Source organism: Equus asinus, chromosome 22 (assembly GCF_041296235.1).
Source record: "Equus asinus isolate D_3611 breed Donkey chromosome 22, EquAss-T2T_v2, whole genome shotgun sequence".
Classification (NCBI taxonomy): Eukaryota; Metazoa; Chordata; class Mammalia; order Perissodactyla; family Equidae; genus Equus; species Equus asinus.
In genome coordinates, this window is record NC_091811.1 from 68229968 (window position 1) to 68242815 (window position 12848).

Here is a 12848-nt window from a genome sequence, read left to right on the forward strand (position 1 = left end):
AGCTCCCAAGGGGGAGGTGTGTTGACTCATTTTCTTACTCTCTTTCAGAGAATAAATTATAGACCCTTGGTGACAGTCACTCATAATTTTCCTATCCCATTTGGGACACTGAAGGACAAGTTTCAACATATTTCTAATAGAAATGTAAAAAGTAAACAGGCATAGTCTCTAACAAAGAAGACCTAGAACAATATGGAGCCTGCCTCTGGGAAGGGGCAGCCAGACAACCTAATGCTTTGCTTAAGGACGGGAACCAAGAGTCCAATGTCTTAATCTTCCCGCCTCTTATGAGAAGGAAAAAATGTCACCAGCTGATGTCAGATGTCCCAGCCTGTGTGGGGGAATTTCCTGAGGTCGCCTGTCAACATCTCCCCTCCCTGTAATGATACGGGATCAGGCGCCAGAGGAAACGATAACTTCCTCTGGCCAGTAGAGCACTCCATTAGAACCCAGTTCTTGGTACAGTATTTCTGTGATTTGGAGCACAGATTTATGGCACACCTCTTATGTGCTAGGTACAAAGATTCTCTCCCATAATCCTTACAACAATGAAATAAATACCATTATCACCCAATTATATAACCAAGGACACCAAAGCTTAGAAAGGTTAACTGACTTGCTCGCAGTCGAAGCGAGTGGTAGAGCAGGCAGGGAAGTGGTGGGTGCCTGAGGCCGCAGCCCATGCTCGGACCAGCTGGAAACAACCTTCCTAGTATCTACGTAGTTGGAGAGCACTGGCTTTCTGCTGCTATTTTTTTTTTTTTTTTTTTTTTGCAGGGGAAGATTATCCCTAAGCTAATATCTGTTGCCAGTCTTTCTCCTTTTTCCTTCCTTTTTTTACCCCCTAAAGCCCCAGTACACAGTTGCGTATAGTTGTAAGTTCTTCTATGTGAGCCACCACCACAATATGGCAACTGACAGACGAGTGGTGTAGTTCCATGCCTGGGAACAGAACCCTGGTCGCTGAAGCAGAGTGAGCTGAACTTAACCATTAGGCCATCAGGGCTGGCTCCAGCTGCACTTCTTTCTTATCATCAATCAGCTCATGAATCTGCTTATGTTCCTACATGACGGTCATGGGAAACGGAGCCTGAAGTGTCTGAAGAGAAGCAAGAGGAAATAATCAGGATTCAGTCCCAGAATGTCTGCTCCTCCCAGACCCCCACTTCCCACAGCTGGCCGCGCTGGCTCAGCTAGCATGCCGACGTCACTGAGCTTTCCCAAGCCTGAAGAAAGCCTCCGTTCGCCGGCACTAGGCCAGAAGGGGCGGCTGGTGTTGCACCAAAGCCCACTGCTCAGTCTTCTTCTCCCTGGCCTTCGGAAGGGCGCCTCGCTCTGTCAGAGCCCGCATGGCCTGACCTGTCTGAGTGTCTTGAGAGTGAACGCATTTTTGAAAATGAATTTGTGAGCATCATTTGTTTCCTTTCCTTGGCTGCCGTATGTTGCAGTCATAGCAGGTTGCATAACGTTGTTAAAAACCGATGCTATTGTCTTCTCTCTTTGTGGCTATTCTCTATTTACCTTGATTGTAACTTGCTAAGGTGGGTGTTGCAGAAAAACAATGACCAAGTCAGGAGCCCTGGTTCTGAATCCTGGCTTTGTCATTCACTCATTCAAAAGTATTTACTAAGGCTCTTCTGCGTGCCAGGAATTATTGGAAGAGCTGGGAGAAAGCAGTGGATGAAGCAAGGATCCCTGCCATGCCCACAGAGCTTATGCAAGTGGAAGGAGACAGACGTTAAACAAGACAACTGAGGAAAAATGTAGTATGTCAGCGGGTGATGGTGCTGAGGACACTGATGAAGCAGGGAAGAGGGTAGCAGTGTTGACCCTGACCAGCCAGGAGTGGCCTCACTGAGAAAGCGGCCTCTGAGTCAGGACTTGAAGGAGGTGAGGCAGTGGACGTGCGTGCAAGGGTCCTGTGATATTACATAAAAGTTACCTACGTTTCTAGATACTGGATTTACTCAGCTGTGAAATGGGAACAAACGCCACCTTCCTGATCTGTTCTGTGGGATCGGGCCCAGGCACCAAACGGGAGCACGACCACAGCTCCTACTGCCGCGTTCATCAGCAGCATCACTGCGGCAGCCCCGTGGCCTCTCTAAATAGCTGCTCGCTGGAACTGGAGGTAGGTTATACGTTTATTGTCCCCAGATGACCCTGCAAAGGAAACCCAGGTAATAGTTTAATTCTGAAGATTGAATGAAGTACTCTAGCCTTGGAAGAAGGACACACGATTTAAATACTTCTGTCAGAGTCTTGGTCAGAAACAGAAAGCCCCCTCAATTTGAGTAATTTGAGGGAGTTTAATAAGAGGACTATTTAAAAGACGGGCTGAGTGTGGGAAACCAAAGGGATGGTGAGGCCCCCGAATTCGTAAGATGGAGTACCTTGACCCCACCTCAGCCTAGGCCTGAAGGATGAGGGAGGGGCTGCTTACCAGAAGCCAGGCTCGGGGGGCCCCCATGGAGAAAGGCACTTGCCAGGAGCCGTGGCCTTCAGTGAGGGACAGGAGCCGTGGCCTTCAGTGAGGGACAGGAGCCGTGGCCTTCAGTGAGGGGACAGGAGCCGTGGCCTTCAGTGAGGGACAGGAGCCATGGCCTTCAGTGAGGGGACAGGAGCCATGGCTTTCAGTGAGGGGACAGGAGCCGTGGCCCTCAGTGGGGGGACAGGAGCCGTGGCTTTCAGTGAGGGACAGGAGCTGTGGCCTTCAGTGAGGGGACAGAACCGTGGCCTTCAGTGAGGGACAGGAGCCGTGGCCTTCAGTGAGGGACAGGAGCCGTGGCCTTCAGTGAGGGGACAGGAGCCGTGGCCTTCAGTGAGGGGACAGGAGCCGTGGCCTTCAGTGAGGGGACAGGAGCCGTGGCCTTCAGTGAGGGACAGGAGCCGTGGCCTTCAGTGAGGGCACAGGAGCCATGGCCTTCAGTGAGGGACAGGAGCCATGGCTTTCAGTGAGGGACAGGAGCCGTGGCCTTCAGTGAGGGGATAGGAGCCGTGGCCTTCAGTGGGGGAACACAGCCAGCCTGCAGTGACTGCACAAGCAGATAGCTAGGGAGTGGAAAATCCAGGGTCACTCTCCTCCTTTCCTCCGTCCCCCATCAGGGTCCCCACTGGCCAAACCCAGGTGGGAGTCAGAGGAGACTGGCCAGCCTCCCAGGGAAAGAGCAGGTGGAGGAGGGTGAGAGTGGTGCCAGCCCTGATGGCAGTTCCCTACATTAAACGCAGCATGTGTGGGCTTAAAAGCAAAGCGCTGTCTCCCTGCTTCCTCCCTGGCTCCTGGGCTCCGAATCCACAATGCGCCATGGAGACACAGCCAAGGTCACTCACCTGGATCCCTTATCATCCCCCTCCTCCCTGCACACAGGGTCCCGAGGCCGAACTCAGGCTGGTGGGGAGGCTCCAACCAGCACGGCCACTGGCTCTCCCGGCCTCTCTACAAGCAGCCATCTTCCTCACAAACCTTTCAACCCCTCGCCGCCCCTCTTTCGGGGAGACAAGTTGAACTGAGACAAACTTGAGGGCTCACTCTCATCTCGCTGCTGATGTCACTTGAAATACAAACTGTTTCCTCACCATAAGCCCAGGGTCCAGTTGTCATTTGGCCCCTCTCGTGTGGCGGGTAGGGAATCTATGTGTGTCGGCACTAACAAGGGTGGACACCCAGCATCGCACCAAAGGCACTGTGGTCCTGACTCCCTCGTTCCCCAGGGAGCCTCGAGGTGGCTGCTCTCCTCCTGCTCAGGGAAGGAACCCCAGTTCTTCCTTCACTGGACGTCCCATAATCACATGTGGATTTGCTCTGGGTTTTCCTCTTGCCTCTTGAAAAGTCCATGATTTGGTTAGGGGTTTTGAAAGAAAACAAGGTTAATAAAAAATAAGGCCGAGTTGTGTGTAAAGCCAGAGACGGCCAATTATCCCCAGGCAGGGCGGCGCAGACAGGCCTGGGGCGCTCAGCCTGCCACCGCCATGAGCAAAGCCGGGAGGGTCCTGACCGGAGCCCAGTGGGGTCCCCATTTTACATTTTCAATGAGGTTTAAGCTGTGACATTAGGTAGAAAAGAGCCAGATATGAAACCATATAAACCATACAATGTCGAGCACACAAAAAATGTGTAGACGTGTAGAAGTAAAACTAAATAGAAACTATTTACACAGATTATTTATGGACTGTAGATTATGATGATTTTTTTCTTATCCTTTCCGATATTTTATTTCATTTTTTGAGGAAGATTAGCCCTGAGCTAACATCTGTTGCCAATCTTCCTCTTTTTGTTTGAGGAAGATTGTCACTGAGCTAACATCTGTGTAAACTTATTTTTTAAGTAAAGGGAACATTATTTGTTTCCTATAATTCACATCTCTGTTTAAAACAATAATCATAGTTATAACTTTCATTTGTGGAAAACTTTAATCCAGGATCATTAAAAAAAGACTCTCGAGGCTGATTATTTTGCTGTTTTTAAGGAAATGATTTATGGATAATTCCTAAAAAGAGAATGCTAAGCAATTTAAAGCCTATTTCCCCCAGATTGGTATAATTTTGATCCATGCTTATATATAACACTACGGGTATGCTTTGAGAGCTTCAGTCTGTGGATGTCAAATTCATTCTTGCTAACCTCTAAAATTCTTAGAATGGAAAGACATAATTGTAAAACATCAAATATAATCTGACAATAATCCTTTTCTTACATTGTATTAGGCAGAAAGTGGATCCAGATAGATTGCTGTTTCAATACAGTGTAATTTTTTCCTTCACTTCATGTTAACAGCAGTTCTGTTCGGGTCAACAAACCCTCCCCAGCACGTGGCAGGTGTTCCTGGCGCTGGACTGGGTGTTGGGCACAAGAGAATGAGATGAAAGAGGCATCTCTCCTGCCCTTAAAGAGACAGAGCAGCAGAGACAGACAGGCAAGGCGATGACTTCACCCCAGTCTAGTAACTGCAAACAAAGTGAGCTGCGAGGGGCTATGAAAGCCTGGACAAGGGGCTTCAAGGAAGAGACCTCAATTTAAAACAAAAACGAAAACCTGCTTGCTGCTGAGCTGGCCTGACTCCTCAGTAACTGGAACTCTTTGTTTTTTGAATTTTTATTGGGCTGATCAGCATGGAGGCCAGTGGGAGCAGGCTTGTGGTGGTGAGTGATGTCTGAACAGGCTTGATGCTGCCCAGCTGTCCACACCCGCCATCACCCTCTCAAAGGTGGGGACAGCCACACACAGCAAGAGATGTGAGCAAGGACTCATGGAAGCCAGCTGCCGCCTTCAAGAAAACATCCTTATGTGGAGCTGTGCCTTGACTTGCTTAAGGGACCTCCTTCTTGGAAGCTGCCAAGAAACTGCAAGTTGCCTTTGGTAGTAGACTGGAGAAGGTAGACAGAGAAGAATAACACATTCCTGAAGAATTTCAGTTTCATCTAGGAGAATGCGGGATGCTCTGCACGGGAGACTGTTTGCTGCAGGCTGAGGAGCCACCGCAGGAGACGAGCAAGAGCTGGTGCATGGGACGCAGGTGGAGCAGGTGCACAGGTGGGCCCTGCTGGTTCAGCCGCCAGGCACATCAGGGTGGGGTCCGCTCTCCCCGATCGGTGCTTGTGTTATAGGAGTGATTAAGTGTGTGTAGTAGTGTGTACCCTTACTACTGAATAGCTGCATCCAGGGACAGATAGCTTTTCCATTGTTCTCTTAAAACTGTTTATGTTTAGGCACTGAGGTATAAATTCTTATCGTAATGAATAATGTCATAATCTTTATTCCAGATATGACTTACTTGGAGGCTTAAATATGACTGAGTTTAGGTTTGGGACATTTGATTATGTTAGAATAGTTTATTGTGTAGATCTACTTTTTTCAAATAGTCTCCTGGAAAATTTTGGTGAATTTTACCTGGATCTTATAAGCAAATTTTCACTTTCCAAAACAATTAAATCGTTCTCTCTAAACCAGTAAATTCTTTAAAAACTTTAATGTTTTATAATCATATGAAGCTTGCCTTCTTTTAGAGGCCTTTCATTATTGCTTGTAGTTAGAACTCCCTAAATATTTTAAAAGCTTCTTTGTCTGGTAAAATGGAAAGTCAGGATTCAAAACCTGTTAAAACTCTGCCAGGCTGCCCAGCTGTCCCGGCCACTCTTTTAGCTAAAACCCTAAAAGCTGTCTGAGATCCGGAGGAGATCTGGAACAACTGGGACGCCAAGTGCCGTGGAAATCAGCAGACTGGCCACACTTGACTCTGGTTTCATTCTATCACAATTCCTCTAAACTGTCTAACCCAGCCCAAGGCCAAAGTCGCTATTGACTGCCCACAGACGCAAACCACAGTCATGACTTTTCCTGCCAATTCTCCATCCCAAGTTAATAAGTGAGAAATTCCAAGACCCCTGGGTAGTTCTCTATTTAGGAGTGAAAATGACTTTTTATATGGTGCCTCTGCCTTGACTTTTCACTTCCTCATTCCTCTCTCCTGGAACGAGGATTTAGACCACCAAGACTGCGGTACTAGTTCAGATATCAATTTGCGACTGATAAGAAACTTAACTGGCAGAAGGGAAAATGTAAGAGTAGAGACAAGCGGAAAGAGAGCCAGCCTGCGGAAATGCCTGTGTCGTAGCCAATATTTGTAACACCTTCTACAGTTTACTCAGCTGTTTCGTTTGCATAGCCTTATTTAATCCTGGCACCAATCCTGACAGGTGATCGCTCTTCTCCTCTCTACAGGTGAAGAACTGAAATGAAGCAGTTAAATCCAGGCCCTGGCAGTCGTCGTCCCCTCAGACCCAGCTCCCTGGATCTTGAGACACTTTTGTGTGGAGCCACACCAGCCTCATGTGCCACTGGCACAGGTCCTGAGGAAGCAGATCCAGCTTCGGCCAAAGGAAGGAAGAGAGGTGGAGCATGGGAGGTGGAAAGTCTGGTGCTGGAAGAGGTGCTACGACATGCAGACTGACGGTCTCTGGAAGCCAGCAGTCACGCTGACATCTGTCCTGGCAGCTAATGAACAGGCACTCGTTAACCAGTAGCCCTGCAGAGGTCAAGGATGATAACGCACTCTGTGACTAGCGTCAGTGGGAAGCCATTAATACAACTGGCCGTGAAGGGGCAAGAGAAGGAACAGTTAGCAGAACCCCCTGAGAGCTGTGGCCAGTGGATGGGGCCACCTGACAGACGCGCTGATTTGGGTACCGACATTAGGTAGAAAGAAGTGGCTACAGCTGAACTGGCATGGATGGAACTGAGAGAGTAAATAATCTGACCGCTTTCTTCTTCCATCTGACCTTTTGCGGGTGCCTTTCATTGGCTAAGCCCAACCAGAAGTCAGAGGGCACAGGAAACCTGGAGATGCCATCTGTAGAGGTCAGCCTCCTAGGGCACAAGGCAGGGTGGGGATGAGTGAAAAGTGGCCTGGGAGCAGGCTGGGAAAATGGAGAATGTCTAAGACAGAGGTGAGTTTAAGGCTAAGATCATATTAGCCTGCCCTCGAGGACCCATATCCTGGTGGGAACTTGCACAAGGCACTAGGACTTCAGGATTCTTCTCGCTTTTGTTTCCCTCACTACACCCACTTCCTTATCTCAAACAATTGGCTACCTGGAAACTGCTAGATGCTTTGGGGGATGAGACATAAAGGTGGATCCAAATTCTTGTAGTCCAGTAGAAGAAATACTATGTTATGATGAATCTGTAGATTGGCACTCAACATCCATCCTGCCTTCCTTTGAGTGGGATCCTCAAAGCCTGGGGGCTACAAAGCCTGGAAAGCTAAAACCTAAGCACAAAAGTGGAAACTACATTTCCCAGATTCTGTGGCCGGTAGGTTCTGGATGTGATTTAGGTTCCACCACTCATAGGCACTCGAGGGAAATTAAGAAAACAGAAGCAAACGAGAAGCCGTAACATCTTCTGCTTCTGCTCTCTCTGCTGGCACCCGCAGTCACTGAGTTGTTGGTTGTGGGTGTTCAGAGATGAGCCCAGGGCCCCTATTCTACTGCAGCAGATTGCAGCCAAGATGGTGTGGTCCTGGGGCTGGAGATGCACAAGATCATGGTGGCTTCCTGATCATGGTGCTTCCCAATCGTGGCAGTGGTGACATGATTCGGGAGCCAGTGGCTTTCTGATCACAGAGGAGGCAGCAGCAAACTTAAGTCTTGGCTCTGCTCTGTGATTCCTTCTAGATTTTGTTTCTTTAGTGCTCCCAACAATTTGGCAAGTCATTTAATATCCTGCAAAACATTTATTCCTGTTTAAACTACACTGTCTCTGCAATTAAACTTTGACTACTATAGAAATAAATATCTAAAATGCAAAGTAGAAAGGGGTAAGCACCACTAGAGATACAGATTAGGCAAATCTTGGAAGAACTGGATGTCGGGCTTATGCTATGGGAGATAGAGAGAAACATCCCCTTCAAGGAGCCCGAGACCTCTCGACAGTCTCATGTCATGAGTTTTCCTTTCCCAGGGAAGCAGATGGAATTAACAGACACTGTGACTACTGCCCTATTTATGTGAGCACACAAGCCTGTGTGTCTATTCCCAGAGATGGTTGCAAGTCTGTGATGACGAAACAGAAATACTACATTTGCAAATTCCCTGGCAATAGTCCTCTTTAATTTTAGAAATTATACTCGCTTGCTTTTAAAGTTTCTATTAAAAAGTTACAGAAAAATGTGTTTATCAGTATCCTCCATAATGCTATATAAATTCAATGTCCTCTGAGGGAAATAACAGAAGGGATCGTGACATTTCATTGTCTGCCTCTGTTTCTGCTATAGATTCCTGCATGACAAATTACCCCCAAACATCGTGACTTAAAATAACAATCATTTTATTATGTATTATGATTATATATATTGGTCATAAATTTGCACTGGACTCAGCACAGTGATTTTCGTTCTAAATGACATTGATGGAGATCACTTGGTGATACTCAGCTTGTGGAATGATTGGTCTCGAGGGTCCAAAATGGCACCCAGTAGGGATGGCTGGCAGGCTGCGCTGTCTACTGGAGCACCTGTGCTTGGCCTCTAACATGGCGGCCTCAGAGTAGTCGTAATTCTTATGCAGTGGCTCAGGGCTGCAAGAGCAGTCTTCCAGGGAACAAGGAGGAAGCTGCACGGCCTTTTATGATCTTGCCTCAGACGTCACACAGCAACACTTCTACTATACTCTATTCATCAAAGTAGTCACATGCCCACCCAGGTTCACGGAGTGGGGACCTAGATGCTGCTTTCAAATGGGAGGAATGTTAAAACATTTGCAGCAATGATTTGGAACCCATACAACCTCCCGACATCACTGTCCTTTACCTGTGTCTCTAGGAAAAGCCCCCATTGCTAAGGGAGCCAGGATTATACTGGTTTAGACGCTTGAAGAATCTCACCTTCAAGTTGAGGACTAGAAGCAACACAGGGATGGGTGCTCCCAGCATCGTGCTTAATAGGGAATTGGGGTGAAATTTTTGGGCCAGCTTCTTGATGTCTTGCAACTTCCATTGCATTCAGAGGGAGGAACCTCACTTTTGGTGGTCCTTGGGACGGCATGTTGTCAAAACAGAAATGTGGACACACAGAGTGAAGTGTGGATCTAGTGACGAGGTGAGAATATGTTCCCAAGACCAAGACCAAAGCCCAGGTTCTGTAACTGGGGCGTAAGTTCAGAGCAGACTGAGCATCAACATCCATTTGATGCCGGGTCACCTGAGTAAGGTTGATTTCCATATCCTCCTGGGTAACCACGTGGTTGGTCTCAGAACCCAGGCAGGCTAACTCTGGGGTTGGGTGCTTGGCTTCTGGGTCAGATAAAGGGGGAGTGTTCAGCTAGTTGTGGATGGTCAGTCGCCACACAGATGAACATATGTTTGTTGAATTGATACTTTGTGCCAGGCATTTTTGGCCCAGGGCAGAGTAGAGAATGAGGTGTTGTCTGCCCTGAAGGAGCCCCAGCCTAGCAGAGGAGACAGATGGGTAAGCAAACCCCACACTGTGTGATTGAACTGGATAATGGAAGGAAGTGCTAGGGGTTCCAGGAGCACAGAGGACGGAGTGGCCAGTTATAAAGCCTTTCTTAACAGCTGACCTTTGAGCCAACTTTGAGGTTGAGAAGGTAGGAAGAACCTCCTGGACAGAAGAAACAGCCTATGACCAGTGTGGACTAAGTGATACCATACGTTATGTCCAGGGAACGCTGGGTACTCCTGTGAGATGGCAGTGCAGGTCTGAGAGGGGAGGACATCAGGCTAGAAGAGGATTTGGGCTGGATTGTCAAGGTCTTTGCATTTCAGGCTGAGAAGGTTGGAGTTTTACCCATGGAAAATAGAGGATGCAAAAGAGTAGAAAAGGTGGCAACTCACCAATGCTGTATGAGCTGTTTCTAACCAGGGAAGCCAAAATTTGTCCCTCGGCTTGGAGCTTTGTAGTGTTTGATATTTTGCAAACCTCTGTTGGAGCCAGACTTTCTCTTGTGTTTCTAACTTTCTGTTTTCTGAAAAGTTTAAAATTTTACATTGCTGCCATGTTCCATCCAGTTAAGACAAGATTATCTACCAAAAATAATCTGAAAGGCAAATAGTATATAGTTTAGCCAGTTTCCCTGTCATACGCTTCACTACCAAGGAAAGAGCAGATCAACAAACAGACAAAATCCTTTTTGTTCCAGACACAAGAATTAAGTCGTCAGCTTTATATATGTTGATGGATTTTTTTTCTACGTGCGTGCGGTGCAAACCATCTCCCAGAGGCAAATTATTTAAATCACCTCCTGACACCACACATACGTATTTGTGCAGCCAGCAGTTGGAGGGGTGGGTGGCAGGGGATTCCAGGTGACTCAGTACATCTGGCATCTGGGTCACAAATTTCTCTCAGCTGACAGGAGAGGTGTTGCCGCCATGATAGTCGCTTCCCATGACCTGCCACCAGATCATTGCATGCGGTGTGTGCTGTATGAGGCAATTACAGGTTTGTTTTGAGGTTGGTCAGCCCTCAAAATGATGCAGCTTCCTTGGCTTTTCCAGCTCATTGAGCTTGGACGGCCTTGAGCACTTGTTCTCCTGCTAGCTTCTTAGATGTCTACCCTGGTTGGGAGCAGTAAGTCCATCTTGGAGTCTAGACCTTCCAGATATTGACATGAATCACACACGTTTTGAAATTTTTAAGCGGTTCAACCACATGTGTAGCAAGACGCCCAGCGCGGGAGAACATTAATTTTCCTTCCCACCTCATTGAAGTGAAACTCCATGCGAACATAAACGATGGCACTACTTGGACGAATATCGTTTCCCTTTCCAGCTGGGGCTACCTCCATTGCCTTGCACAGATCTTCTTTGTCTGGGGGAACTCTACCTGCTTGGCCCCTTCTGGGAAGGGAGTCCAGATGCTGCTGGGAAGAAATGGGCAAACTGGCACAAAGCCCAAGGAGATTCAAAAGAGAGGGATGGGGTGCCAACTCCCTGCCTCAATGTTAATAAAATATCTCTAATGGATTCAACTGGCCCTACATCGAGGCCACCGAGAAGGAGAGCACACGACCCTGAGGAGGAGCTCACCCCTGGAAAAGCAGTGTGGTCTAGTGGTTCAGTTTCTCCCCAGACCCTGACTGTCACGGGAGGTGGTTCAACATGGCTGAGGTTGGAGACCCTTCTCTTCTAGTCATTCTGTCACTGTTAGTGGCCTTCGGGAAATGACCAAAAGTGCTGTGTAACTAAAGAGCTATAATAGGGGAGTCAGGCCCACTTCTTCATTTTGCATCTACCTCCCTGCTCCCTTTAAAGAAACCACCACTTATACCCCATCATCAAAGCAGAGGCTCTGGGCGGAGTGCTGCATTGCCTCCTTTTGGGTGGCGGGGAGTGTTATTTATTTACTCATTAGCGCTGTTAATAACATCTTTGTTGCCTGTGTTCTTAAAGACGTCTCTACATGCATTACAGAATGTCCATCACATTGGCCCACCTCTTTTTGTGGAAACCTCAGCAATAGCCACAGAGAACGCAGAAATCCAGTGCACCAAGCAGATTTCCCGTGAGGCAACAAGACAGGTAATAGATTAAATAACCTCCTGGGGCTTTTGGCCTATAAAGGAAAAACTCTGTAAGGATAGAAATCATTCTTGTGATAGGTGAGGCTTTGCATTATCAGTTTGAATAGTAAAGAATATACTCCTGCACACTGATGGCGACAGCAAGATGCATTGGTCATAATATATTTTTTTCTCTCCTTTTTTTTTTTTTCTAAAAATTGGCACCTGAGCTAACAACTGTTGCCAGACTTCTTTCTTTTTTCTTTTTTTTTAAATTGCTTTCTCTCCCCAAATCCCCCCCAGTACATAGTTGTATATTGTAGTTGTAAGTCCTTCTAGTTGTGGCATGTGGGACGCTGCCTCCACATAGCCTGATGAGTGGTGCCATGTCCGCGCCCAGGATCCGAACTGGTGAAACCCTGGGCCGCCAAAGCACAGTGCGCAAACTTAACCACGCGGCCACGGGGCCGGCCCTGCATTGGTCATAATATAACACAACATACTTAAAATGGTGTTGGGAAACCTGGACAACTACATGCAAAAGAATGAAACTGGACAACCGTTTCACACCATACACAAAAATTAACTCAAAGTGGATTGAAGACCTGAATGTAAGACCCCAAACTATAAAACTCCTAGAAGAAAACAGAGGCAGTGGGCTCCTTGACATTGATTGTGGTGATGATTTTTTGGATATGACAAAAGCAAAGGAAACAAAAGCAAAAATCAACTGGGACCACATCAAACTGAAAAGCTTCTGCACAGCAAAAGAAACAATCAACAAAATGAAAAGGCAACGTACTGAATGGGAGAAAATAATCGCAAATCATATA

The 12848-nt window shown here is 47.4% G+C and overlaps 1 long non-coding RNA gene across 1 annotated transcript; it reads left to right on the forward strand.

The window, feature by feature from the left end:
- Window positions 1-1547: 1547 nt before the first annotated feature.
- Window positions 1548-8665, forward strand: LOC139041605 (uncharacterized). The gene is made up of 3 exons (XR_011497069.1): window positions 1548-2131; window positions 4775-5530; window positions 6719-8665. It is a non-coding gene; the product is annotated as an uncharacterized lncRNA (long non-coding RNA).
- Window positions 8666-12848: the final 4183 nt, after the last annotated feature.